General features: G+C 41.8%; 1 protein-coding gene across 1 annotated transcript in view; it reads right to left on the bottom strand.

Annotated features, from left to right (window-relative positions):
- The window catches only part of Vat1l (vesicle amine transport 1 like), a 168,671-nt gene that overhangs the window by 107,634 nt on the left and 33,697 nt on the right, over positions 1-27,340 (bottom strand). The window lies entirely within an intron of this gene.

Below are 27,340 nucleotides of genomic sequence, written 5' to 3'. Positions count from 1 at the left end.
TAGGTACATAGAGCCTAGTTGAGCCTCGGAGCCCTGCTTTTTAGACGGGATGATAATGACTAACTCATCCGGTCTAACGTGGTTCAAAGGAGGTAACTTCTATGCTATGATTTACAGAGGGTCAAGCCAGAGCAGGTGTCTCACAAAGTGTCGTTGTTAGTCACAATTTGTGTCTTAGACCTGATTCCTGACAAAGCAGCTTGAAGAACGGTAAATTTATTTTACTCCTCACTCTCAGAGACTACAGTCCTACGTGGTGACTGCGGCATGCCATCTGGAACAGCCCTGTTTGTAATGGCAGGGACATGAAGCAGCAGGCTTCGCATGATGCTAGACCAGGACATGGAAATAGCACTGAGTATATGACCATGATCTAATAGTCCAAAGCCTGTTCCCAGCAACCCACCCCACCAGTTATGTGCTCCATTCCAAATGTTTCACAGCCTCCTGGAACAGGGTCACTAGCAAGGGTTCAATGCCTAAGAATGTTCAAACTATAGTCACTGGCTTTTGGCTTTTCCCTCCATTGCCTTCCCAAAGCACTGCTTCCCAGAATTCCCTGGAAGAGTTAGTATCTTGTGCTCTGTCGGCATGCTCACTCACAGCCTTCCCCCTCCTCACCACATTAGAAACTTCTTTCTCTTCTGCCCACCCCCCCTCACTCATCGGTCTTCTGCCTTCCTATTAGTTTTTACTTTTTGCTCTTTTTGAGACAGGATCTTACCCTGTCATCCTGGCTGACCTGGAACTCACAGCAATCCTCCTGCCTTCACTTCCTGAGTGCTGAGATTACATATGTCTCACATACACACACACATACACACACACACACATACATACACACTCACACACACACACACACTCACACACACACACACACACACACACACACACACACACACACACCCCACTGGCTGACCTGGAACTCACAGCAATCCTCCTGCCTTCACCTCCTGAGTGCTGAGATTACATATATCACACACACACACACACACACACACACACACGCACACACCACACCACTAAGCCTCAATGTTCTCATCTGTACATTTGAGAAAGTGCTGACTAACCCAGAGGTGAGAAACATGCTCACTGAAGCAGGGGAGTTTGCTCAGCATGGTGAGTATCCAGACCAGAAGCTCCGTGAATTTCAGGCTTTTTATTCTTCTTATCCAAAGCATGATTTCATTCCTTGTAACAATCTTGGGTCCAGTCATTCCAGGTTAAATGCTTTTTCTAAGGTACTCTGGTACCTACCATTGTCAATTGTAGGGCAGTTAGCTGGGTTGGAATGGTTCCATTTATAACTATTGTCAATCTGAAACAGCATCCTACTAGAATTTTATGTGAATTGGAAAGATAACCCTGTACCCACAGAGGTGTGAGTCTGGGCAGCCGAAGTGAGGTTATTCTTTGCTTGTCTTCATGAAGTAGGTGACCTTGTGCAGTGTATAGCCTGCCCAACTGAATATGATAGCCTTACTAACCTGCCTTTACAGGCACCACACCAAGCCTTGTGTCTCTGGTGAGCAATACTCTGCAGGCTGTGGAGGTTATGCACAGACACAGGAAGATCCATAGCTCACAGATTGCCTCTCTGCCTCAAGTTGGACTCGAGTAGCCATGTAGCTAGAATCACAGCCCAGGAGCAGCCAGCCCACCAGATGGCAAAGTCCCCTTGCAGGACTCTAAATCACAGAGTCAGATCCTTTCCAGGCTGGCTGCCCTCCATCTGGTGCACCTGGACAGACTTCCGGGATGGCTGCATTTGCATAGCAGGGATGCCAGGTTCCAGTTTGCAGCCAAATGACAATTTGTACCCAGTTTGTAGCTATGTTTTTTTTTTTTTTTAATACACCTCTTTCAACCCAAACCAAATTGAATTACAGTCCAGGAAGGTGACCAAGTACACCATATCATTTATGGTTGAAATGGGAATGTGGGAAATGCTATTGTTAATTTTCCTTGTTCAATAGATAGAAATGACAAGTGTCCTGGTAAATTGGATCACCCTGTCAGGCTGATTATTGAGTCAAGAGAAAGAACTTAGAAGGGTGGACAATCGGGAAGAGCCTCAGGAAGACTTGGAATCTGATATTTGGATGTATTGCACATTACTTGTGGTACTTGAGCTGATTGCGCTGGACGGATGGCTATATTCAAACAGTTGAGGTAATTGGCTGCAACCTCTCCAAGCAACCATGTGAACAGACTTGACACAGAGGTATGGAACCTGTGAGGAAACACACGCTTATCTATCTTACTTTGAGCTGCAGTCTACACAGCATCTCCTCCCTAAGCACAGGCATTTGTGAGCCAACTTGCCATGGTGCCTGGCAGAGATCAAGTGTTCTTTCTTGGGATGCGGTTTTACAACTCAGCAACCTGCCTTCTGCCCCTGCTTTAAATGTCTGCACTTGCTGAAGGCATCTCATTAGCCAGAGTGGTTGACTCCAGCTGGAGCCCGACACTGGTTTCAACACTTTCTGATGTGATGTAGCATTGCATACGAAAGCTCCTGCCCTGGCCATAGACTCTTCCAGCTCAAACTGGTGCTCTGATCCTGCTAGGTTTCACAGATCAGTCACTGGGACTCTTTACTGTGACTTCAAATCCTGAGGCTGAGGTTCTGAATGGGGCAGGTCAGGGCCTGTCACTGCTGGAAGTGACATCTGAGGCTCCCAGATCAGACTAGTTCACCAGTTAGTCCTGTAGGGAACTGATGTGCAGCGGATCAGAATCCAGATAAGGTTCCCCACTGGGGTGCTTAGACTTAGTCACTTCATCTTTCTGTGCCTTCATCTTCAGACTGGCTCTTTGCAGGGCAGCGAGTGTCACCGAAGCTCTTTGTCCTGCTACTTCATTTTAAGGAGAAACTTTCAAAGTTAACCGAAATTCTTTGTGAATATATCGCTAGCAAAATTATTTCATTCTTAGTATTGTTTACTAAGCCATCTCCCTTGTCTAAGCAATGGCCTCCTTGATCTATCCTTAGTCACTTCTTTCTCAAGAGCAGTGGGCCTCAACCTTCCTAATGCTACGACCCTTTAAGACAATTCCTCATGTTGTGGAGACCCCCAACTGTAAAATTATTTCTATTGCTACTTCATATGTAATTTTACAACTACCATGAATAATAATGTAAATATCTGTGTTTTCTGATGGTCTTAAGTGACTCCTGTGAGAAAGTCATTCAACCCCCAAAGGGATTGTGACTCATAGGTTGAGAAGCACTGATCTAGTGACCTAGCACAGTATTAGCACATAGAAGCTATTCACAAAACTTGGAATAGATGACCCAATGAATCTTTCATTTTTTTTCCTTCTTTGCCATCTCTGTAAGGCAACACTGTTCCTGTCTCTGTCTCCTCAGCATCCCACAATGCTTTATTCAGCACATGTTTTATTCAGTAAATATTTACGTGCCATACCTGTGTCAGTGGGTCACACACTGGCCATCAACTTTCTGCAGGAGGATTTTCTAGGCCCTAGGAATAGTAGATAGCTTGTTCTGGGAACGAAGCTTCTCCAGAAACACTCCATTGTATTTACTAGCCACTAAGGCAAATCACACAAGCAGACAGAGCACATGTGTGTGGTCATGATGGTGTCCCCAAGGTAACTGAGGGGTGGGAAGGAGAGAGTCCTCCAAGAGTCTCAACATACAAATCAATACTGACATGAACAATTCATCTCATCCTATCTCTTCAAGAACATTTTCCGATCAGCCACTTGGGCTTGTCTCCCACACTGTGAAAATGCTCTTGGGTCATTCACTCGGACCTTTCGCCTACTGAAGAAGTGCTTCTCAAATCAGCATCCTCCTGTAACAGAACCAGGATGGGACCTGATGGCCTCCTACGGTAGTGAGCTCTTTGTTGAGGTGACCTTACTATCTCAGAGGGTCTTATTTGTGCTGTTCGATAGATAGCCTCACCATAAATGGTGCTGCCAGGAAGCATGGCCCACAAAGCCACAGGCTTGTTTGTGCTGTATCCTCTCTGTTACTGATACAGTTCCAACATCAATCCTGTATCCTGGGCCTTCTGTTTCCTGGCCAGAGCTTGTTTACCCCTTCATCTCTTTTCATGGTCTCATGTCCAGTAAATAACAGCCTGAAAGGTGATAATTCTCTTAAGTGAGGTACAATGGAATATAAGCAGTTGTAGATATTTTTGCGTTCATAGCTGTCTTATGTGGGTATTAGAATTTGCGGTAGCATGGATGGATCAGAAAGATCAGAAGTAACACTAAAGACATAGAAGGGACCAGGTCATTTATATAGCATGACTTCATGTCTCTATAAAGACACCAAAAGTTGTGTGACTGCATTGTGGGTGGTATCACCAACTTAGAACTGCTGCCTCCCAGCCAGACTAGGCCTTTTACAGAGATACATGAGAGACATAGTCTAGAAGACAAATCTTCCTCATGCAACTAACAGCTCCCACAAGCTCTCCTTTTATTTGCAGCATTTTGCATCACATGCAACCTTGCATTTTCAAATCAAATCATGTCTACTCTCTGATGGGCAGGCAGAACAATGTACCTAGTTGCATAAAGTCAAAAGGGAATGTGGGTTTAGGGGCTGGGGGTGTGTAGTTCAGTGGTTGAGAGCTTGCCTAGCAGATGCAAGCCCAGGGTTTGATCTTTAGCACCTCCAACAAAACACACAAATATAGGAGTTCACTACTGACTTAGCATGGGGGAAACACAATACAATGATCATTTATCAGAAGCACCAAGTTACCTAGAGAGGTGATATGGGTTTGTCACTGGTCCCCTGTATCCTCCCACACACTCATTACAATATCCATAGATTACAACCAACAAAGGAACTAAATGTGAGCTACTGTGATCTCTGTTTTTGATATGACCTTCATTCCTAGAAAGTAATTGGCAATCACAGGAAACCATGCATTGTCCAGCACAGCAGAAGTTCTGAGCATATGAGTTATTTCTCCTGCTCGGTGCAAACAATGGAGAGTGAAAGGTGCCATAATACCATGGTGCCATCCACACTGGCCTCCATTAAGTTCTTTGCAGAAAAAGCATTGTTCCAAAAGCAACATACATTTGTGGCCATTATAAAGAGATACATCCCAAAATTCCAAAAGGCTATAAAAACCCATCAGCTCTAATGGCATTTGTCAGAGATAAGCACTCTGTCCCTTTGGCTTATTTCATTCTTGTTTTCTGATAACATGTTTGCTTACCCGAAGAATTGGAACTGGGATGAACGCCACTGTGAACTTTGGTGTATTTTTTTTTTTTAATTGCTAAGCTTGCGTTTGTATTTTGATGGATCATGAAAAAAAAATCTTAACACCATCATTTTTTTGAATAAGATGGTTCTATTGAGTGGCTAAACTATAATTCTTTTGAGTAAATCCATGTCTTACTTGGAATTTTAATGTGTACTATTTTAAACCATATTTAACTGACTACCTTTGTGAAGAGACCTCTGTCACCTGCAAAAGATAGAGTTGCTTTTACCTACAACATGTAATTTGTATCCAGTATATTACTTGACAGGCTGTAAGTGCCTGATGTTTGAATGAAGAATGGTTGTCTTTGGTTTTCTTTCCTTCCCATTGTGTGTGTGTGTGTGTGTGTGTGTGTGTGTGCGTGTGCGTGTGTCCATGGGTCCTTGTATATGGAGGCTTAAGGTTGATGTTTGGAATCCTTCTCAATTGCTCTTCTACCATATTCTCTGAGGTAGCAGCTCTCAGTCAAGTCCAGAACTTGCTGACTTGGAGAGTCTTATTAGCCAGCTGTTCTGAGGATCTCCTGTCTTTATCTTCCAAGGATGGAACTGCACATGGGCTGAGATGCCAACTCAACATTGAATGTGTATCCTGGGTATCTATCTGTACTCCAGTCTCCATGCTTGCATGGTAAGAATGTAACCACTGAGCCATCTTCCCAGTGTCTTGATTCTAGTTTCTTTAGGAAAGATTGCCCATTGTTGAAGTTTCCTATTATTTCATTTAATTTTAGTTAATTAATTTTTTTCTGTAGTGTTGGGGATAGACCTGGGGCCGCATGGTGTGTGCTCGGTAAACTCACCACGTTACATACCAGCACTATGCCCTATACTTTTCAGCAGCCTGACCAGCAGGAAACTGAGTTCAAAAGATGCTGCTGTGAAGTTCTACAGAGAGGATTTGGGGCATTAAAACAAAAATTTCCATCTCTTTAGTCTACAGAGAAATAAAGTAAGGCCTCACCAGGAGGTATTTTTGCTTTGAAGAATACATTTCGGTAGTGGGAAATCAAATATACTTACTGGCTTAATGGTTTACAAGCTGTTTTAAATAATGAAACTGTCCACATATGGCCTCTGTTTTGATGATAACATATTCATTTGATTCCATATACTTCATGTATCTGCTGTCTTGTAATTAAAATGCTCATTATCAGCACACAGATGTTGTCCAATTAGGATAGGTGAAGTTCATCAGTTTAATGTAATCCAGCCATTGCCTCTCATTCCCTTCTTCACAGACAGTGCTACTCATTAGAATCATGGAGATGTCATGTAGCCCAGGGAGATTGATGGGAACTAGCACAATACTCTTGCCTAGCATACAAGGGAAGCCAATACATGGTTGCTGGTGGGTGGATGGGTTAGTAGATGAGGGCGTGTGGATTATCAGTGTGGGTGGGTGGGTGAGTGGGTGTATTGATAGGTTGAGTAAATAGATGGATATATGAATGGATATATAGCTGAGTGGATGGATGACTAGGTCGATGACTGGGTATATAGATAGGTAGATAAATGAGTGGATGGGTGAAAAGATGAAATCTGGTGAAGGCAGCATTCGAAAGGCAAAGCAGAGTGGGCAGAGGAAGAGAGACATGGAAGGCTTCTAGGAGGAGGTGACCTTTGAATGAGATAAAGAATTTTCCAGGTGGAAGGTCAAGTGTGGAGAGTATGTATTAGCACTTGCAAGGCAAAAGGGATGTACTAGCACAGGACAAGGCCATGTCTCAAAAGTAACATTTTAAAATAATAAGTAGAAATTTTAAAAAGAAATGTCCACAGCATGTCAAGAATGAGGTAAGAGAGAAAAGTCTCTTACAGAGCTGGAATGTCCCTAGCAAGAAAGGCAGGGACAGAAAGGCAGGGCTGGGGATGGGAACTTGATAGAAAACATTACAACGAGAAATAATTGTTATGACCTTTGGCTGATCATGGAAGATGGATTCAAGACCTTGGGTCACCTCCAAATGCATTGCAAAAGAAAGATATAGGCAAATATAGTTATCTCAAATTAATCTCAGGAATAAGGAGTGAGTTGAGGAGGCTGGAAATATCCAGAAAATGGTAAACAATACAACTCCATTGCAGTGGGGACCCTGTGAGAGATCATATAAAGCACAAAGCCAGGCTCATGATTTTCCCACTGAGAAGAACTGATTCCCTCAGTTCTCAAGTGGCATTTGCGGAAGGGTGGTCCAGAGTACACTAACTTCAGAACCCTTCCAGCCCAGCCCGAGCATGCACCAATTTGTACAATAGTAATCAGCCTTGGCCAGTAAGCTGCAGGATTTGCTGGTAGAAGATGAGACTGTCTGTGCCGATGTCTGGATGGGGATCTTGGTGTGTTTGCTGCCAGGATCAATGATGTCTCTATGTCTACAGCTCTGCAAGCAAACTGACTGTTCCAATGACTTCAAGCCATAAACAATGCCTGTCCCAGTGTTTCCTGTGTCCTATGGCCAGTGAGGTGCCTTTCCCCTGTTTTTCACATAAACATACTTGTTATGTGCTCTGATATGATTCTGAAATGACTTCCAAAGGTTCATTGTTTGAATCTTTGGTTCCAAGTTGGTGGTGCTATGTTGAGAGGAAACGTTTGGAGGTAGGGGCTTGCCGGAGGAAGTAGGCTACAGGTAGATGGGTACCTGGTAAATTATCAGTAGCCACTTCTGGTCTTGTCCTCTGTTTCTTGGTTTGCTTTGATTTGAACAATTGTTTCTTATCATATGTTCCCCATGATGCTCTATGAAAGCTCATATTGTCAAGCAACTAGGTATAGAACTCTACAAAACCATTGACCCAAATAAATAACTCTTCTTTTAAATTGTTTCTTAGGAGACGTTGCCAGAGGTTATAGTTCTTTAAGTTAATCAATTAAATAATGCATTATTTTTCTGAAGTGATAGAGATAGAGCCAAGGACCATGTGCAAACTCTCTACCATTGAGCTATAGCCCCAGTGCTATGTCCTATATTTTTTATGGCAGCCAGACCAGTAGTAATTTGACTTAAAAGGCTCTATAAAGTTCAGAAGAGATCTGAAGATGTGTGTGTGTATACACACATATATTCATTACTCATAAATATTACATTAAAACATAGAAGAATTATATATGTATATAATCTGCCATTTGGCTATATGCCAATCCCTGAAGATAGAGCTTGATCTATCTTCCAGATCCCTAGCATGTTGCCTAGCACATAGTAAATAGGAAAGATCTACTGGGTAAAGTCTACAACTCACTTCATGAACTTGCTGTCAGAGGAAAGCAGAAACAGACTTGTTCTTTCATTATTCCCTTTCCCTCCAGGATGTCCAGGCCTTGAGCTAACAGGAAGCAACGAGCCCTGAGTAACACAGTGGAACATCCATCTCTACTTGGCCATCTGGACAGCCCAAGTCTTAGCACTCAATGTGTAGCCTCTCTCAGCATGGGGTTAGAACAGGGCTCCCTCAGTCACTACTCTTGAGGCTTAAAATATTTGCCTTGCTTAATGCATTCCTGACTGGACCTGTCTCCTAATCACCTCAAATCCAGGCTTATTGCCTTGCGGGTGTAGATAATCCCTTGGAAGGTCTAGAACTTTCTGTGGGAAAACTCACAGTTCCCTGGGAAATAAAGATTACTGGATGAAGTTGTATTTGCTCAATTTAGTAAGAGATAGATTAGCCATCTGTCGGGGCTCTGGAGAGGAGGGAAGTACCATGAATACTCTCAAAGCAGGGGTGGCTTAGTGTGTGCCTTCCACCTTGGATAGCCTGATGCACTTCTGTCCTGCTCTCTCACTCTCTGGGTGTCTGCTTGGAGGCCAGTACAACCCCATACACCATCAGAAAAGACAGCTCCAAAAAATAGGTGAGTGGACGAAGGCTGTGAGCATATGGCTAAACCTGGACCTTCTGTCTCCTTCCTTCTTTTCTGACCTACATTTCTGTTTTAAAATGCTGGCTTTGAAGAAGACCCACCCAAGTGTGTATTTCATCTCTGTCTTTACCACCTATGAATTTCAGTATGTGGCTTCACTTTTAGTCAAGCTTGAGTATTTTAAAATTTCAAATATATCAAACATAGTCTATGCTTCCTGAAGTTGTTGGAAACCTAAGTAAAATGATAAAGAAAGAAGCCATAGCAGCATGCTTGTGTAAAACCAGGCATTGAAAAATACATTAAATATATATATTATATATACCAGTTTACCTAGTGTTATGTTTGGCTATGAAATGCTCCCCCTAGATTCATGTGTTTGAACACTTGGTCATTAGCTGGTAATGCCATTTTGGGAGGTTGTAGAGACTTTAGAAGGATAATCTCAGTGGGTGAAACTGTGTCACTGGAGGGGAGGTACTTATGACTTCCATTTTTGTTCAGTGAGATGTAAGCAAGCAGCCTCATGCTCTACACCACAAAAACACTTTTGCCTATGCCTTCTCCATGATGACAAACTCTTCCTTCAAACCATGAGCTAAAACCAGCTCTTCCTCCCTTAAGTTGTCTCTTGTCATTTGGTCACACCAGTGAGAAAAGTAACGAATCCACCTAGTAATGTTGGGAAAAGTGCTATGGGTATTATTTTGACACCCATTTATCCATTGGTTTAACATTAAAGATTTTTAAAATAAAACTTAATTGGTGGAGCTGGGAATGTGGAAAGGCCTATATTATAGGGGATAGGAGAAGGTCAGGACCCTCATGATATGTCATCAGCCAGCTTTCTCATCTGTCAGGACTTTCCTTTCAGCCTTGGCCATATCCAGTGCTTACTGCTCTCTCAAAGGACTATGTGGTCTTAGGCTTCTGTGCCATTGCTTATTACTTGAAAACTCTTACTTACCCCTAAGAATGCCTGACATGTTATCCCTCCTCATTCCAAGAAATTAATATTTTTCCTCTGAATGCATCCACTGGCTCTATCCCTGCAGCCTCATACTATGTCCACATGGTTACTTGCTCATTGGTGTCCTCCACAGATCCAGCATCCGTCTCAATGCAAGGAAGGCCAGCCTGTATCTGTCTCTACAAGGCCTTGTATAGGACATGTTCCATTGCAAGCATTCTTCTGTGTAAATATATTCAGTGGACTCTTAGGTTCATTCAGTCTTATACAATTTTTAGATTATCCTTACAAAATAGACACTAGCCTGATTTTGAAAAACCTAGGTACCTTCCTTTGCTGGGTTCAGGCTTGGCTACCAGTATATATTTGAAATAAAGTGAAATTTAGACTTGTTCTTATGTGAGGAGGGGCTCCCTTTTTGCTATGATTCTTCAAACCTAGGGTGAACTCAAGGTGGTCATCTCCAGAGGAACAGCTCTTAGGCTCTATCAGTTATAGAAAACAGCCCCTGTTCTTCCCTTTTGGTCTAAATATCTGTCCCATCTCCTGAGATCAGGGTATCTAAGGGACAGGGTGACTGCTTGGTGGAGTACCATTGTGCACCCCTAACTCCCACTCACATCTTTACTCTTCATTTTAGAAGCATATGTTCAGTTTGGTCTAGAATAAGGAAATACTAGAGATCAATCACAGTTATAAAACTATGCCATTTAGTAATGAATATATTTACTCATGTGGTAACAGGGGACAGCGATTAGGGCTCTATACTTAGCATATGAAGGTTCAATTTCTGGCTTTACTATTTGCTGATTTATAGCCTTTCTTGAGTTCTCTAAATATCAGCTTACTCATTTGTAAAATGAGAAAACTCAGGTAATACATACTAAGTAGGCAGTGAAGGGCCTGGTGCACAATATTCTCTTAGCTATTTTTGACTATAGTACTGAAAGTAGTCTTGTTAGACTTTTCAGTATGGATTTAAAGAGGCAGATATTATATATGCATGCTTGTTTTACCTTTTTTTCCCCATCAGGTTAAATTGGGTTTACAATAACTCCAACTTCAAACCTTATACTATGTGAATGTAAAACTTAACTGTCCAATCAAATGGCCCTATGTGCATCAGTAATAAGTTTCTCAGAAGCACTGAGAGATACTCATACAGAACTCCAGCATCAGCAGGGTTGCCCATTTATATTCCAACCTTGTTGGCTCATTTCACATAGCAGATCTTTACACCCACTGCTGGCAGTCTTTGGGCAGTAGAGGAATAAATTCCTACTTCTTGTTCTTTCTTGTGAATGCTGGAGCTTGGCAGTTGTTCAGGGATGCCCTCTCTATAAGAAAGTTGACCAAGAAGTACATCAAGCTGTTGATTTAATACATTGGAGAAGACCAAAATGGCTTAGATTTAATCAGCTTCTTGGTCCACACCCATTTATTCAATCCATTAGCATTCCTTTATTTCTTTGTGGACTTTCTGAGTATTCTAAACCAAAGATCTCAGTTAGGGACATGCAGTAAGATTTAAATGAGGTCCATGATTAAGAAGTATCAATAAGCCAGGTAGTTTGTATGGGACACACATATGGTGTCTAAGAGAGTATCATCGTGACTTTTGTAGTCCATGTTCCTGGGAAAGTGCTGTGAGTGGAGACATGAGGAATATGTGTGAAGGGGTGAGCACAAAGCAGAACTGGGCAGAGGGAGAAGCTAAGCTGTGGTAAGCTTGAGAGATACTCTAGCCAGCTACCAGAGGCGCTCTGAAACTGTGCTTGCTATCTCTCCTTCCTCCTGAGGCAAGAGGATTGGTAATTCAATGTAAGTTGCCCTTGGAAACAAAGAGCAGAAAATCTTTCACAATATAGCTCCTTTTCCTTCAAGGTATTCCCAGGGAAGGCTGCAGTCAGCAGCAGCCAACTCTGCTGACAGCTAGAGGCCATGAGTACCCTGGTCCCAAAGACTGGCCTGCATTTTACATCATAGCACTTACTGCAGTTTTATTAGGCAATTTATGTTTATGTACAGTGTGCTAGGCATTCTTCAAATGTTTTTGCACCAAATGGGTCATTAAAATTTCACAATATTTTGAGTGAAAAAATAGTGACTATATTATACACGGAAAAGTAATGGACAGCTAAATAAGCCACAAAAACGAGCATTCTAAATCAAAGAATCTCTAGGGGTTGAATGCTTAATACCGATTATTAATTAGCTTCCTAATTCTAAGAATTTAGAGAATGAGATCATAGTAGAGGTAAAAGGGGTGATGGTAAAGAGATTAATAGATAAAGTAATTTTCACACAGGGGCCAAAGATATCTTCCCAAAGAACACACAGACCACTAATGAATACAACCAGGACTATAGAAATCATCTGGTCTACCTCACTTTTCCTTAAGTATTAAATCTACCTCATGGAAGAAGTATCTTGTCTGCATATCTATTCAAAATCTTCTAAGGATTCCATATAGGGTTAGAGTAAGATTACCACTCTCAACTTGGCTTCTATGAACTCAAGTGTGAGCCAATTTTTATTGGTATTCTCTATTGTCCTCTCTGTCATTTCAAGTTCCTACATGTCCAGGTCATGTGTTTGTGGCCGTTCTTGCAATACTCTAGTTCTGTCCCTCTTATTCCTTTCTTTCCCCTCTATACTTCCCATCCTAGACTCCAGTTCATAAACAATCACATGTGGTATCCTAGAATCATGTGTGGTGTTCCTCAGCCTCAAAATTCTTTACACCTCCCCTCCCAGTTCCTATCACTGTGGCCAGTGGTGAAGAATAAAAAACCTGTGTCATGCATTTTAATTCTCAGAAGGATTGATTGATATAAAGTATCCCAAGACCAGCACAGTTATTTCTAATGCTCATTCCTCGAAGATGTTAAGGAGAGGAGGAGAGGTGAAAAGGGGGGAGAAACCAGAGCAAGATAGAGTAAGACAAGGGAGAAAGGAGGCAGGAAAGAAAAGTGAGGAAAGAAACAAAAGAGAGAGGGAAAGAAAGGCAGAAAGATACAGAGAGCAAAAGGTGTTAGGCAAAAATAGAAACGAGAAGACTGAGAAAGAAACAGAAAAAGAGTAGGGGGTGGGAAGAAATGAGAAGTCAGAATGGGAAGAAACAGAATGAAACGTTTGGGGACAATTAAGGAGTTATGTCTGAGTGTAGTGTAGGGAGAACTCTGGGTTATCAGGGAAAGGGGGGCCTCAACTTTCATTTCCCTGTTCTGGTGTATAATTTAGGGGCACAGCTATATCTTGAGGAAGGAGGATATGTCAAGAAAGGGCAACTTGAATTTACCCTGGAGTAAGCTGAGAAGAAAGTGTCCAGGATAATTAGAGATCATTCTAGGAATCATAGTACCTAGGACTGGGGACAAACAGCCCAAGAGTATCAGCTGGAACTTAGACTACATACCTCAAGTATGAAAAAGGTATAAATTCTATATACCTCACTTATTCCTATCTGAGCCAATTCTTTCTCTTCTTTCTCTTAATAAGGCAATACTACTCTGAAAAGTGAGAGTGACCTTATAGGTGTGTCACTGGGAAAGCTGATGGGTCCCCAGTGTCATCTAAACCCAGACAAGAGTAGTCCATTTGGTTGAATATCTTGGCAAGTGTTCAAGAACTCTGAAGCTAACTTTTCCTTAAAGTTTAATGATCTCTTCTGTGTCCAAGGAAACTGATGTTTGGAAAGGCACAGGTGAGGCGATTTGAGTAATCTGAAACATTCCAGTGCCCTAAACAGACAGTTTCTGGAAAGATAAATGAGAGGCAGCATGATTAGCCTTATATGCCCCTGTCTCAGGTGTCAAAAGCTAGCAACCTCCAGAATGTACTGTTCATTACTCATCTGCTTCTGGCTGTGAATGCCAAAGTACCACTGAGTATTTCTAATTGGATGATAATGATGATACTGTGTTGGTAATGATATTATTAATAATGGCAGGTAGCATGTCCATTCTCTCTTTGCTGGAGAGCCTGATAATCCACCCAAAAAATCTCCTTTATAAAAACAACACATGAGAACCATGAGACAGACATTATAGCCACATTCTTACAGATAGAAAAACAGGGTCCAGAGAAGTCAGTCTGGCCTGCCCCCATGTCTTGCTTGGAAACTAGAAAAGCTAGAATGAACTCCAAATCTGGCTTAGAATCTAGACTCTACTACTACAAAAGCTTTTGTTTACCTTTTAAACTTTTTTATTTTTTCTCCTTGTGATTTCTTCATACTTTCTTCAAATATTCATCAAGCCACGTGCGTGATGTGGGCTCATGGTACAAGATGCAGGAATGAAGGAATGGCACTATCTTTGCCTTTGAGGATGTGGCAATTGGGGGTTTAATTTCAGATGGTGTCACAGTCAAGGGAAGATCCAGTCTGGCTTTGCCAGATTCCGTGAGAAGCCATCTGCTAAGTCTTCCCTCCTCCTGAAGATTCCACAGCTCCTGGGTGGACCCAGATTATTCTCAATTTATAAGAGGAGTTCCCAAAATGAGATGCAAGGAGGAAAATCCAACTCATCTCACTCCAAGTGGAAACAAGGCTTCTGCGGGCACAACCTACTCATCTACACGGCTAGACCCTTTCAAACCTTCAACCCCTACACAGAGAGTTCACATATCAGTTCTCATTAATATTACAATGTAACCTCAAACAACCAAGACATCTTTCTATGCCTTAGTTTCCTCTATTAAAATGGGACTGTAATAGTTTCTGTCTCACAGACAATGAATGGGAATTATGGAACTCAATCTACTTGAGTATGTCTGCTCTAAAGAGCTGATATATTTATTCAGCTAATGTTGAGTGAATGGATCCTGCCTCTGAGGCTAAACTCAACCTTTACAATATTTATGATAAAGGTAGTTCTTCAAGCCAATCATGATTTATGTGCAGGAGCTAAAAGCAACTAGAATACAGCTCAAGGAAGGCTTTGCCAGACCTGGACAGAGCTTAGAAGAGTATATAAATATTACCTATGCCAGCATTTTGTTTAGATCTATCTAACACATTTAATATCTATATATCTAATGTGTTTAATATCTGTCTAATATAAAGCATGTTTGTGGCATAAGGAATCCATACTCAATCTTGTCATCAAATGTTTCTGAGGACAGAGAGTGGGGACCCCATTCCACTGTATACCCCAGGAGCATGTTGGACATTTAGGAAGGCAAATGCTTGTCTCCCAGGGTTGGCAGTCAGAGGAGGTCTTAACCCCAGTCCTGGCCCTTTCTGCTGATGTGAAGATGCAGTTAATTCTGGTGATGTCAATTATTCATGAAGGACATGGCAGGGCCACTTTGTTCTCTTTAAATTTTTAGCAGTTCTGTTTCCTATCATTGAAGGCCCTTTAGGGACCAAGCGTCTCGCCACAGAAAAATCTCCCTTGTTCCATGGCACAAAGTGAGATAGGCAGAAAAAAATGAAGAGAGATGTAGGTGTTTCTGAAGCCACTGCTGTTGGAGTAGTGTCAAGAGCACTGCTTTGGGAGTTCCCAGCCCTGGATACTTGGGGTCACCCTACCCTCTGACTAATGAACTCCATGGCTTTAGAAGCATCATCAATACTCTTAGTCCAGGTGATCATAAGAGCTAAACTTTTGTTGGTGTTGATGGTATGACAAGTGCTGATCTAGGCTCATCAGTAACTACAAAGACAAACAGTAATCTTACTCTAAATTTCCAAATGGAGTGGTTGGGAAGATAAAAGAAGAACTAAACAGAGGGATTTTATACTGAGAGTTCACAGTCTCTTTTCCATGGTATTACAGAGTGCAGCAGAGAGAACTTAGTGGGAAATAAACAAATGTTTCAGAGCATCTAGTGCATAGCTGGTGATTAGCAGAAGATTGTGCTGTCTTTGCCTCCTTCTAGCTCCGTGACTATTTGTATGTAGCTGCTATTTGGGTCCCTGAAGGATAAAACTAAGGATGCTGGAGAGGTGGAAGGGTGCTGGAAGGACAGGCACAGAGTCCCTAAGAATGGATCTCATTTACCTTGTATACATACCAGATGCAGATCAAAATGTCTTACAAAAGCATTGGCTGGCATCAAGAGCTCCCCAAAACAGCCTAATAGATTAAATTTTATAAGAGTTCTGGGGATGTTAGTTTTCCTCTGGGATTAATTCAGTAACAGAACTTCTTAGCAAACACATTGTCTAGAATATTTTTTAAGTGATGAGCTTTTTGGTCTACAACTATTTACTTATGAAGCAGGATATATGCACAAGAATAATAAGATATGAATTTTCTGGGTTAGGTGATGGAACGAGGTAAGTTGACCCTCACTTATGATTGCTAATATGCTATGTTCTTCTGAATTGAGTGTTAGCTCATTTAGCATGAATAGAGAGCTTCTGAGTATCAGCTGTATTGTTTTCCTCATATATATGAAGAAACTGAAACACTAAACAGTTGTTCAAGGCACTGGGCTTTGGATCCAGACTTTCCAACTACAGAGCTCAGGTTAGAATCATTGCCCTTGGTTGGGAAAGCTTAAAGAGAAGGAAGATGTGGATTTGGAGGCAGAAACACCAGACACAACCTACAAGGACTTTAGGGACCATAGGTGACTAAAAAAGGAGATCCTAGGAAATTGGAGTGGTTTTGATGGCACCAGTTTCTCTTCTTCCTCTTGCTTACATGAAGTTCATCATGGTGGGGTGGAGAATGGATAGGGTCAGGGAAGAAAGTGAAAATTTTCAGAATTCCAGGTTAATGGAATAGTACCAGGTTCAGAATGTCCCTTAGGTTGAACTTAACACCTTCAAGAAACTGGGGAGAAAATTCATAGGTGATTCTGATGGAAGAGACTGACACGGAAGTGGTGTGTATTATGAATAGTCTGTCTGTACCCCATCATTGGCCCAACATCAACACATCATCCCAGCTAGATCTGAGGATGGGACATAGCTGGGTCAACTTGAAAAGCAATCCCTGGTTATGAAGCTTTTCATACAGAGAAGAGCATAAAGCTGGGTGGTCAGCTTTCCCATGCCCTTTTTGAAAGCTAAAGTCCTTCTGTTCCACAGAGGTAAAGACCTAAGAGATATGGCCAGATAGGAGCTACAGAAGAATTCTGACAGTATGGACAGCACATAAGAAGAAGGTAAGGATATTGATCTTAACCTGAGAATAAGTCCTGTTATTCCCCACTGTCCCTACCGATGACTACAGAAAAAGGTATAATGGCAGATTGGTGGGTTGTAGAACTATTCCACCCACAAAGAGCAAAAAAGAACATAAGGAGGTGGGCTGGACACATAGCTCTGTGGTTAAAGTCTATATTGTGGAAACATGGCGACTTAAATTTGAGTCTCTGGAATCACTTTAACAGCCAAGTGTTATAAGTATGGTAGAATATACCAGCCATCCCGGCACTCCTAAGGTGAGAGAGGAGACAGAGGCAGGGGAATCACCAGAAACTTATGGGTCTGCTAGCCTGTGGTATTCAGAAATGAACAACCAAAGAATGTTGTCTCAAGCAAGGTGGGAGACAAAGACTGACTCCCAAGATTGTCTTCTGATGTCCACATGCTTACCATGGCACACACATGCACAGAGTCACACATGTACACACATCATACACAGAGATTTAAAAATAATTAAGAGGAGACCCTGTGAGCAGGAAACACTTAACGAGCTGCAGCAATAACACAGGGGAGTGGTATTGGGAGTGGTACTCTAACTGCAGAAGGATGGACTCTGAGTTAGCTTCAGCTGCAACTTGACACAGCCCAGAGATGTAAGATAGAACGTCAGTTAAAGAAGAGGATAGGAACTCCACAGGAAGACCAACAGAGTCAACTAACCTGCATCCTGGGGGCTCTCAGAGTCTGAACCATCAACCAAAGAACATCCATGGGCTGGGTCTTGGCCTTCCCACTCATGTGTAGCAGATGAGCAGCTTGGCCTTCATGTGAGTCCCAAACTGGAATAGGGGCTATCCCAAAAGCTGATGCCTGTACTTGGGATATGTTATACTAGCTGGGCTGCCTTGTCTGGCCTCAGTGCGAGAGGAAGCACCTAGCCTCACAGAGACTTGAATTATCAGGGTGTATGTGTAGGAGGAACCCAGGGGCAATGAGTGGGATATAAAGTGGATACATAAAAAAGTAAAATATAAATTTTAAAAACTGCTTCAATTACAATGGCCTTTTAGTCATGTCTGTAAACCATTATCTTGACTGATGTAAGTGCTCCCAGCCCTGGGCAGGTGGTCCTGGGTTGTATAAAAAGCCGGCTGCTGATGAGCCATGAACAGCAAGGTGGGAAGCAGCTTCCCTCATGCTTTCTTGTTTGAGTCCCTGCCCTGTTGAAGTTCCTGCCTTCCTTCAGCTCCTACTCAGGTTTCCATCACCAGTGGGTCATAGCAACTAAGATGAAAAAAAACCTTTTTCTCCCCAAGTTGCATATGGCCATATTTTTCGTAGCAACAGAAACAAAGATAAGACAGATAAGGAGAGGTTGGTGGAGATAAATAATATTATCCTGTTATCTAAAATTCTCTAACCAAAGGCCATTTCTCATGAAAACTCAAGCCATCTACATTTCTAATAAAGTTTCCTGCCCTCATGATTAGCTCATCCTATATGTGCTTCTCACAAAGGTCTTCTGCTTCCACCATTATTCAGTTCACCCATCATCCTTAGAGTGCAATACAAATGGAACCCCCCATAAGGAGGTAGCTTCCTCATTCTACACATTGCTCTCTTCTAGGTCCATTCTCTGTTATAAACATTCCTGTTAGCATGCATCTTCCAAAACCCACAACAGAGCTATCTATGGGATCATTTAATTTATGTGTCCACTTTTGATTTATGGGACTGCTCATTGAAAGGGGAGAATCTGTTTTGTTTCTTGTTCAATTTCTAGTGCATAAATCAATGTCTTGAATGAAGTAGATTTGCACAATCTATCTACTGCATTGTATGAGTGAGTGAATGAATGAATCCCAGGGTTTGGAAAGGAATGTCAGAGAACTCGTTATAGTTCTTAGGTTGTAGGCTTGAGTACTTGTGTCAATGTTAGTGTCTTTCATGGTCAGTCATGGCTTTGTTTTCAACAAAACACTCCTTTAAGCTGAAATCTGCTCAGAGAGAATTCTCACTGTTCCCTGGCTGCTGGGACATGATCTCTGCTCTACCTTGCCCTCCCTATCACAATGTGCTAAGATCTTTAGAAAGATCAACTTTTCACTACTGAAAAGAATCCCATATCAAACCTACTCTAGCTCAGATGGTTTGTGTCAACTGTCAACTTGACAAAACCTAGAGGGGGACAGACCTCTGGGCTTGACTATGAGATATTATCTCGATTGGATTAATTAAGATGGGAAGACTTGCTCAGTGTGGGTGGGACCACTCTCTACCTAGGATCCTAGACTGTATAAATGGAGAAAGGGAGCTGACAAGAGTGTTAACTTGTCATTCTGTTTCCTGATTGTGGATATGAGGTTACCAGCTGCTTCCATCTTCTGCGGCTATGATTTCTCTACTATGATTGACAGTACCCTTGAACTCTGGCTCAAAAACCTCTTTCTCCCTTAAGTTGCTTCTCTCTCTCTCTCTCTCTCTCTCTCTCTCTCTCTCTCTCTCCCTCACTCCCTCCCTCAGAGCAACAAGAAAATCAGAGCAACAAGAAAAGAAACAAAGATGTTACTGTACACACCTAAATTTTACACACTGATGTATAACTAAATCTAACATTCCATGTTCTCAAGGTTTTATGCTAAAGAATCATGAATTCGTCATTTAGAGGGGACTACCAGTGCTAGGCATGTGGGACGATTTAGTGGATACTTGGGGTGCTTCAGTATAGACTTCCCATTCTCTTTTGTTGTTGCTTCTTTCCAAGGGCTTGAATGATACTGGGAGATATCTCATTCATACTAAATGGAGTGTAGTCATTGAGCTGTAGCCAATTGGCTGAAAGTTGAACTTTCCTTTCCTTTCCAAGACCCATGGATGGATCGGCTTTTCACAGCCTGCTTCTCTCATTCTCTCTCTCTCTCTCTCTCTCTCTCTCTCTCTCTCTCTCTCTCCTCACTATTTTTCTCTCCATCTCTCCTTTCTCCTCCTCCTCCTCCTCCTCTTCCTTCTCCTCTTCTTCTCCCTCCTCCTCCTCCTCCTCCTCCTCTTCCTTCTCCTCTTCTTCTCTCTCCTCCTCCTTTTAATCCTCCTCCTCTTCTTTCTTCTCTTCCTAATATCTCAGCTGGGAGGCCATACACAAAACCTCATTCACTTCCAGGAAAGAGTTTCAGATGCCTCATCCAGTCCCTCTGATTTCAACTAAAGCCAGGATTGATAGAGACCTAGTTATTTTCTCTAAAGAATTCTTTTACTTGGGGAAAATGAGAGACTGCTGTGGCAGGGCTGGAAAAATACAAAGACTTTGATAATCCATTTACCTTAGCTAAGAATCTCCTAGCTGAAATTGTCTACTTTTCTCCCTACTCTTTTTTTTTTTTTTTAATTATTTTAGATATTTTCTTTATTTACATGCGAATTTCTCCTTTCCCAGTTTCCCCTCCAAAAAACAAAAAAACAAACAAAAACAAACCCCTGTTGCCTCCCCCCTCCCCATGCCTGCCACCCCGCCCTCTCCCACTTTCTGGCCCTGGCATTCCCCTACACTGGGGCATAGAACCTTCACAGGGCCAAGGTCCTCTCCTCCTATTGATGATCGATTTTGCAATCCTCTACCATACACATGCTGCTTGAACAATCAGACCCCTCTATGTGCAGTCCTTGGTTGGTGGTTGAGACCCTGGGAGCTCCGAGGGTACTAGTTAGTTCATGTTGTTGTTCATCCTAAGGGGCTACAAACCCCTAAGCTCCATTGGTCTTTTCTCTAATTCCTTCACTGGGGACCCTGCACTCAGTTCAATGGATGGCTGTGAGCCTCTACATCTGTGTCAGTAAGATACTGTCAGAGCCTCTCAGGAGATAGCAATATTTAGGCTGGCTTACCCTACTCTTTACATTAGAACTGTTTTAGTTTTTTAAAGAGGTAGAAAAGAGAGTATAGAGATTTTCTATATAAACATTGCCTTGCTGTCCTTAATGGCAATGCCTTCCATTGCAAGGTACATTTATCTGAACTAGAGACTCAACATCATATTAATTAAACTGCAGAGATTCTTTGAATTTCACCAGTTTTCCCTTTAGACTATACTGTCCATCCCAGGAGCTGATCTAGGGTGCCATATTGCATTTCCACGTTTTCCTAGTTTTGACTTCTTGTTGACTTCCTTTGATAAAACATCAAAGCAACTTAGCTTACATTTTCCCCACCACCATCCATTATTTAGAGAAATCAGGGTAGGAACTCAAGCAACAACTTGGAGTCAGGAACAGAAGCAGAGGCCATGTCACTTACAGGCTCCCTCAGTCCGATTTCTTACGTCATCCAGGCCCTCCTCCCAAGGAATGACCCTGTGTCCAGGGGGCTAGACCATCCTGCATCAATCATTAAGAAAATTCCCCCACAGCCTTGTCCATGGGCCAGTCTGTCAAAGGCAATTCTCTAATTGTGATCCCCTCTTCCAAGACCTGTCTAGCTCCATCACATATATCCTGCCTTCTTTATCTCCTCTCTTATGTGACTGCTTCTCAGGGGTTCTTTGCCTTTTTTTATTTTCATGACCTTGTCATATTTGAATAGTATTTGTCAGATATTTTGAAGGATTCCCTTTGATATGAGCTTGTATGGTGCTTTGTGATTAAACTGTATAAAATTGAGTAGAGGTGAGGTGTCAGTTCATTGCATGTCTTTAAAAGTATGATATATGAATAAGAGTAAACCCTTGTTGGCTGCAGATATTTGCCAGAAATGATGTTATTCATCCATGCTTTGGGTCCAAGATTATTCTTGGTACTATGAATATAAAGGAGAGCCTCTCTTTGCCTCTCCATATTTGTTCTCTCCTTCATTCCTTCCAAGTCTCCATTCCTTCACCATCCTTTCTTTTCTCTTTCTTCCTCTCTCCCAATCCCAGTATTACCCTCCCTTTCTCTGGAGAATTAATGCACTTTATATCACCCATAATTTTAACCCTATTTTCTCCTTTTCATGTGATGTCATAAGGCAGACAATGGCATTTCCACTTTATAGATTTTAAATTGCTCACAAGCATCTAGCTATTAGAAGACGGAGCTGAGTGTTAAATTCATGGTTTTCAACCACACAACCATCCATGCTTTCTACTAGATAACATCTTAGACCATGAAGCACTGCTCAGGAGAAACCATCTGAAAGGAAATCCTTATGCCTATAAGGATTCTTCTGTAGCATTCACAAAAGGAATTACCTAGACAAGGACTGCTGTATGGCTTCTCAGAGGAGGTGACATTTGACATGTGAGAAGATAATTATGGAAAGAAGAAATAGGATGTGAGAAAGCACAGAGTTTTAGAGTGGTTGGTATGCTCTGAGAAGAGTAAGCAGGTCAGTGAGGGATGCAGCTAGGGGAGGGAGATGTTAATCTGGCACCATCTTCCTGGAGTCCTTTACTGAGGAGATCTGTAAAGGTCAGAGGCCAGCCCTTGTCTCTCTGATGCTAGGGGCAAGGAGGCAGAACATTAAGAGCATGAAGCACAGGGTCAAGAGTATAGGAGCACATTATGATTGGACATGGATACCCTATCACTCCCTGCCTATCAGCTCCTATATCTGTTAAATGGGGGTGATGCTCACTGCTCTGGGATCACTGCTCAGATGAGGGAAAAAAATCCAAATTAGAGAACATCCAACATCACAAGTAGGTGCAAATGTCTTCCCAGTAGATATGTCATGACTATGCCACATCCAGAACTAGAGCATACCCTGAGTCACAATGCCCGAACTCAGAGCTTCATCAGCAAGGCATTCAGAGTGGGATCGGAACATGCCCATAAAGTTCCTGACAGGAGTCCCACACCACTGCTTTATTTTGTTACTTTCATTTAAGGGCTCATGAACCAATTTTCCACCAGTTTCTCAACATTTGATTAGGGGCATTACCATCTCCAGCCATCTGGTCATTCTAGAGTCAGAGGAAATTGATGTATCTAAGGCTTTGATGGAGCAGTAGCCACATTTGGGCCACTCCAGTGACCACACATCCTGCTCTGGTCTGAATTATTTCCCGATGTCCAATTATAGTTCTGTAAAATCACAGTCTAAGTTGGTATTCTTTATGAGCTATCTGAAAAATGTCCACCCCAACTTTTACTGCAAAGCTGACAGGAATCTTGGCACTATTAAGACTGTATATTTTACAGATACTCAATTTAGGCAGTTTTATCCTGATGAGGTTTAATCTTTACTATCACATCAATAGCAAGATAGAATATGTATACCTGAGCCACATAGCTTTTTAAATGTCTATACTTATTCCTGAAAATTGACTAAGTAGTAGCATGTGTTTATGTTTATGTATGTATGTATGTATGTGTGTGTTTGTGTGTGTGTGTGTACATGTGTGTGCATCCATGTGAAGGCCAGAGGTCATTCCTCAGGAATTCTCACTGGCCTGGAAATTGCCAAATAATATGGACTGGCTGTCCCCAAATGTCCCTGTCTTTGCCTCATTGGCTTCAGACTTTTTGTATAGGTCTTAGAGATCAAACTCAAGTCTAGATACTCACATGGTAATCACTTTACTGACAGCCATTTCCTCAGTCCTAAGTAAGTAGAAACATGAAAACAAATGGCCTATGTTCTCCCAACATTCTGGATTGCTGAGTGGGGAAACAACAGGCTTAGGATCATCCAGAGTAGGGTACAAATTGTATCTCTTCTATTGCTTCATGTGCTTTTTTTATGTCACAGTGGGACTTCCACTATGAGGGGCAATCCAGGAAAAATGGCCTCTGTGACAAATTACTACACAGTTAGGAGCTACCAAAATATATCTTTCTTATAGTATGCCTCTGGAAATCTCACATCTGAAGTGGATTTCACTCTGCTGAAACCATAATGTTAGCAGAGGTGTTTCCTGTGGGATCAAGATTCTGTGTCTTTTTCAGAATCTAGAGGCCATCCAATTTCTTTGGCTCATAGTCTCACTGTCCCTGACTCTTCAGCTTCTTTCTTCTAGCTTCAAAAGCTCTTGAGATTAAATAGGGATCAGTCACAATCTGAGATAATTTCTCTATCTCAAGTTCTTACCCCAATCAGATCTCTGGTATGCAAGGGAACACATTCAAAGGGACCAGGGACTCAGGTTTCTTCAGAAGCCATTATCCTGCCTACCACAGCCACTGTACAAAGGGTGGCTGTGACAGTGGTAGGGAATACCTCCATTCTTCTCCAAGGGTATCAAAGATAAAGCAAGGGAACTTGCTCTGAGGGGGCACCATGACCATTTGTAGAGTCACCAGCCATTGACTTGGGAAAAATCTGGTTCTAAGTTGGAGGACTCATTCATTTCCCCAATGTGGGGTGGAGACAGTCCAAGCCTTTCTCAGGACAGTCTTCATTTCTGCAAGACAGTGTCACCCTGCTTAGTATGCATGTCTGTCTGTGTATATAAGCATGTCCTCCATCCATACTCTTTCCTTTAATGGTGACCATGAATTGTGTCACTACACCTATCAATTTGGATTGTGAGAAATGTCCTTCAAGAGGCCTCCCTCTGGAGAAACAGGAGGCCCAACAATACCTTTAAATCTTTCCAAAGATGAAGCCAAACCACATCTTCTTGGTTCTGCACATGTTGACTCTCACTGAATTTTATTTTACTTTAAGCCATTTGATAGTCTTGGTAGCACATCATAAGGATAGTTCATGGAAATACAGCGCATGCTTTAGTATCTCTAGAGAAGATTCTCATGGCTTTCTCACATACATTCTTTATGAGAAACCACAGAAGAACAGCCACATAGTCTACAAACCAGTATTTTTCTGGATAATGGGTTGGGTTCCATCAAATGAACATAGCTTTCTTACATCAATGATCATTTCCCTTATTTTTACCAGCTATTATGAGACCATCAGAGAAAACTGTTGTCCATCTCACACAAAGCTTTAACACAGCCTAGCCTGTGTTGTGCTCATTAACTTATTTTCCTTCTCCTGATCTCTCTTTCCTCTAATCTCTTCACTTCTTTCTCATCTTAGTCATTGTTGATAATATCTACAATTGAAGAATGAGGCAGAGTAACAATTATGGTCAGTTCCCAAGAATTTCTTTCCATATATAAGAAATGTACCCTTGATAGTGCCTATTTGTTCTCAGCAAGAAAGGAAAGAGAAAAAAACATCAGTATTGTTCTATGCAAATGGGATGTTCTGGTTGGCTTTCTGTTGTTATGATGAAACATTCTAACCAAAAGCAGCATAGTACGAAGAGGTTCCTTTGGTTTCCAACTCCAGATAACAGTTTGCCATGAAGGGAAGTTGTGGCAGGAATCCCAGGCAGGAACCTGGAGAGAGAAACTGAAGCAGAGCCCACAGGGGACTGTGCTGCTTTCTTGCTTGCTCAGTCCATGAGACTGGGCTTCTCAGCAGTCCCAATCTGAAGGCCTTGAAGATTTCGAGAGAGCTACTGGTCTTTAGTTGTCATTGGAAGCCTGAGAAATTGGTTCTACTATCATTGAAAGAATGTTGCAGCAACAAGCTAGATGGACTTTGCAGCAAGACTGCAGGCAAGAAGGCAAAAAGCAAGGTGCATCTTCCATGTCTTTTTTTTTTTTTTTTTTTTTTTATAATCTTGGTTGCTCTTGGAAGATGCTACCCATATTTAGGCTTTCCTGATTAAAATAGTCTGATCAAGAAAGTCCAGTAATGGACAGGAGCTGGTATTTTAGGTGATCCCAGAGCCAATCAAAATTGTCAGGTGAGTGGAATGAACCATCACATGGCCCTTGCCAGGACTGAAGCCAGAATCACAGTACAGATAGGTGCTTCTGCTGGCAACATGAAAACATCCCCACATTTGTATGCAGAACACACTGAGACTATAAATGCCAGCTTTCTAAATGGCATGCTTGCTCTTAGCAGATTGCTGGAATGGAAATCCATCTCATTTTTAGGGGGCATTTAGTTTTATTCTATCTTTACTAGTGGCCAGAAGACATCAGTAAATTTGTGAGTGAGATTAAAGATCTATTCTTAAGATCTTCTGAAATTTCTCATTCTTGCTTTTGAATGTGAGGCTGTTTTATTTGTTTGTTTGTTTGTTTTTCAGAAGGGAAATGACATTCACGAGATGGGAAAACTACTCTGGTAAGGTGCTTGTTGTACAAGCATAAGGATCTGGGTTCCATCTTCAGCATCTGTGGTGGTTCTTATAATCCCAGTGCAAGGGAGGTATAGACAGAAGGATCCCCAGGGCTTACTGGCCAGCCAGCTTAAGTAAATTGGGAGCATCAGGTTCAGTGACAGACTTTGTTTCAAAAGAACACATGAAGAATGACTGAGGAACCCTCTCTATTTAACACACACACACAGAAAGAGAGACAGAGGGACAGAGACAGAAAACTTGCTCTACGCTTCAGAAAATCCTGGTAATTGTAAAAAGCCAAGGCTTTTATTTTAGAACAATATTAACAAAACTACAATTAAAATATCTCAGATAGATTCAATCATAAGATTTCATCTCAGAGAGCACCAAAGAGAATCACAACTTTAGAAACCTCTCAAATTCTTTTAGATTGTACCTTCTCTTCTGAATTTATGCATCCATAGACTCTACACCATGGCATGTGCTTAATGAATATTTGTTTAGTTAGTAATGCTGCCTACTCTCAGAAAGATGAAAGTTACAGCTAAACCTCAGTAGAACATGCCAAGCTTAGTACTTGTCCATATGAAGACATACAGTATGCATTGGACATAGACACCAAGACAAATTGAAACCATAGAAGAAAACTCCACTATTCCTGAACTACTGAGCAGAAATTTTGATTTCCTCCATTGCCCCACTTGGGAAAGATACTTCTGAGAGACTGAGAGACTCCATGTATGATACTCTCCTGGGTGACCTAATGGTCATGTGCAATTCTCAGTGTGACAGGTTAATCTCTGTCCTCATTTTTCTCATTTAACAAAATATACCAGAGTACAGTCCATTAGAATGTTACTACAAGAATCATGCCAAATACTGCAGTTAATTGAAAAGGATATTATCCACTATCTTGGCATTTTAGGTGGAATCAGTAGGAGGTAAAGTGAGTAGGTATCTCGTAATGTTCAACACAGCACTTCATTTTCAGTGTCTCTCAACAAAAGCCATGACTGAG

The sequence above is a fragment of the Mastomys coucha genome, unplaced genomic scaffold, assembly GCF_008632895.1.
Source record: "Mastomys coucha isolate ucsf_1 unplaced genomic scaffold, UCSF_Mcou_1 pScaffold22, whole genome shotgun sequence".
NCBI classification, from domain to species: domain Eukaryota; kingdom Metazoa; phylum Chordata; class Mammalia; order Rodentia; family Muridae; genus Mastomys; species Mastomys coucha.
The sequence above is the reverse complement of the archived record's forward strand: the minus strand, read 5'-3'. Positions and strand labels throughout refer to the sequence as shown.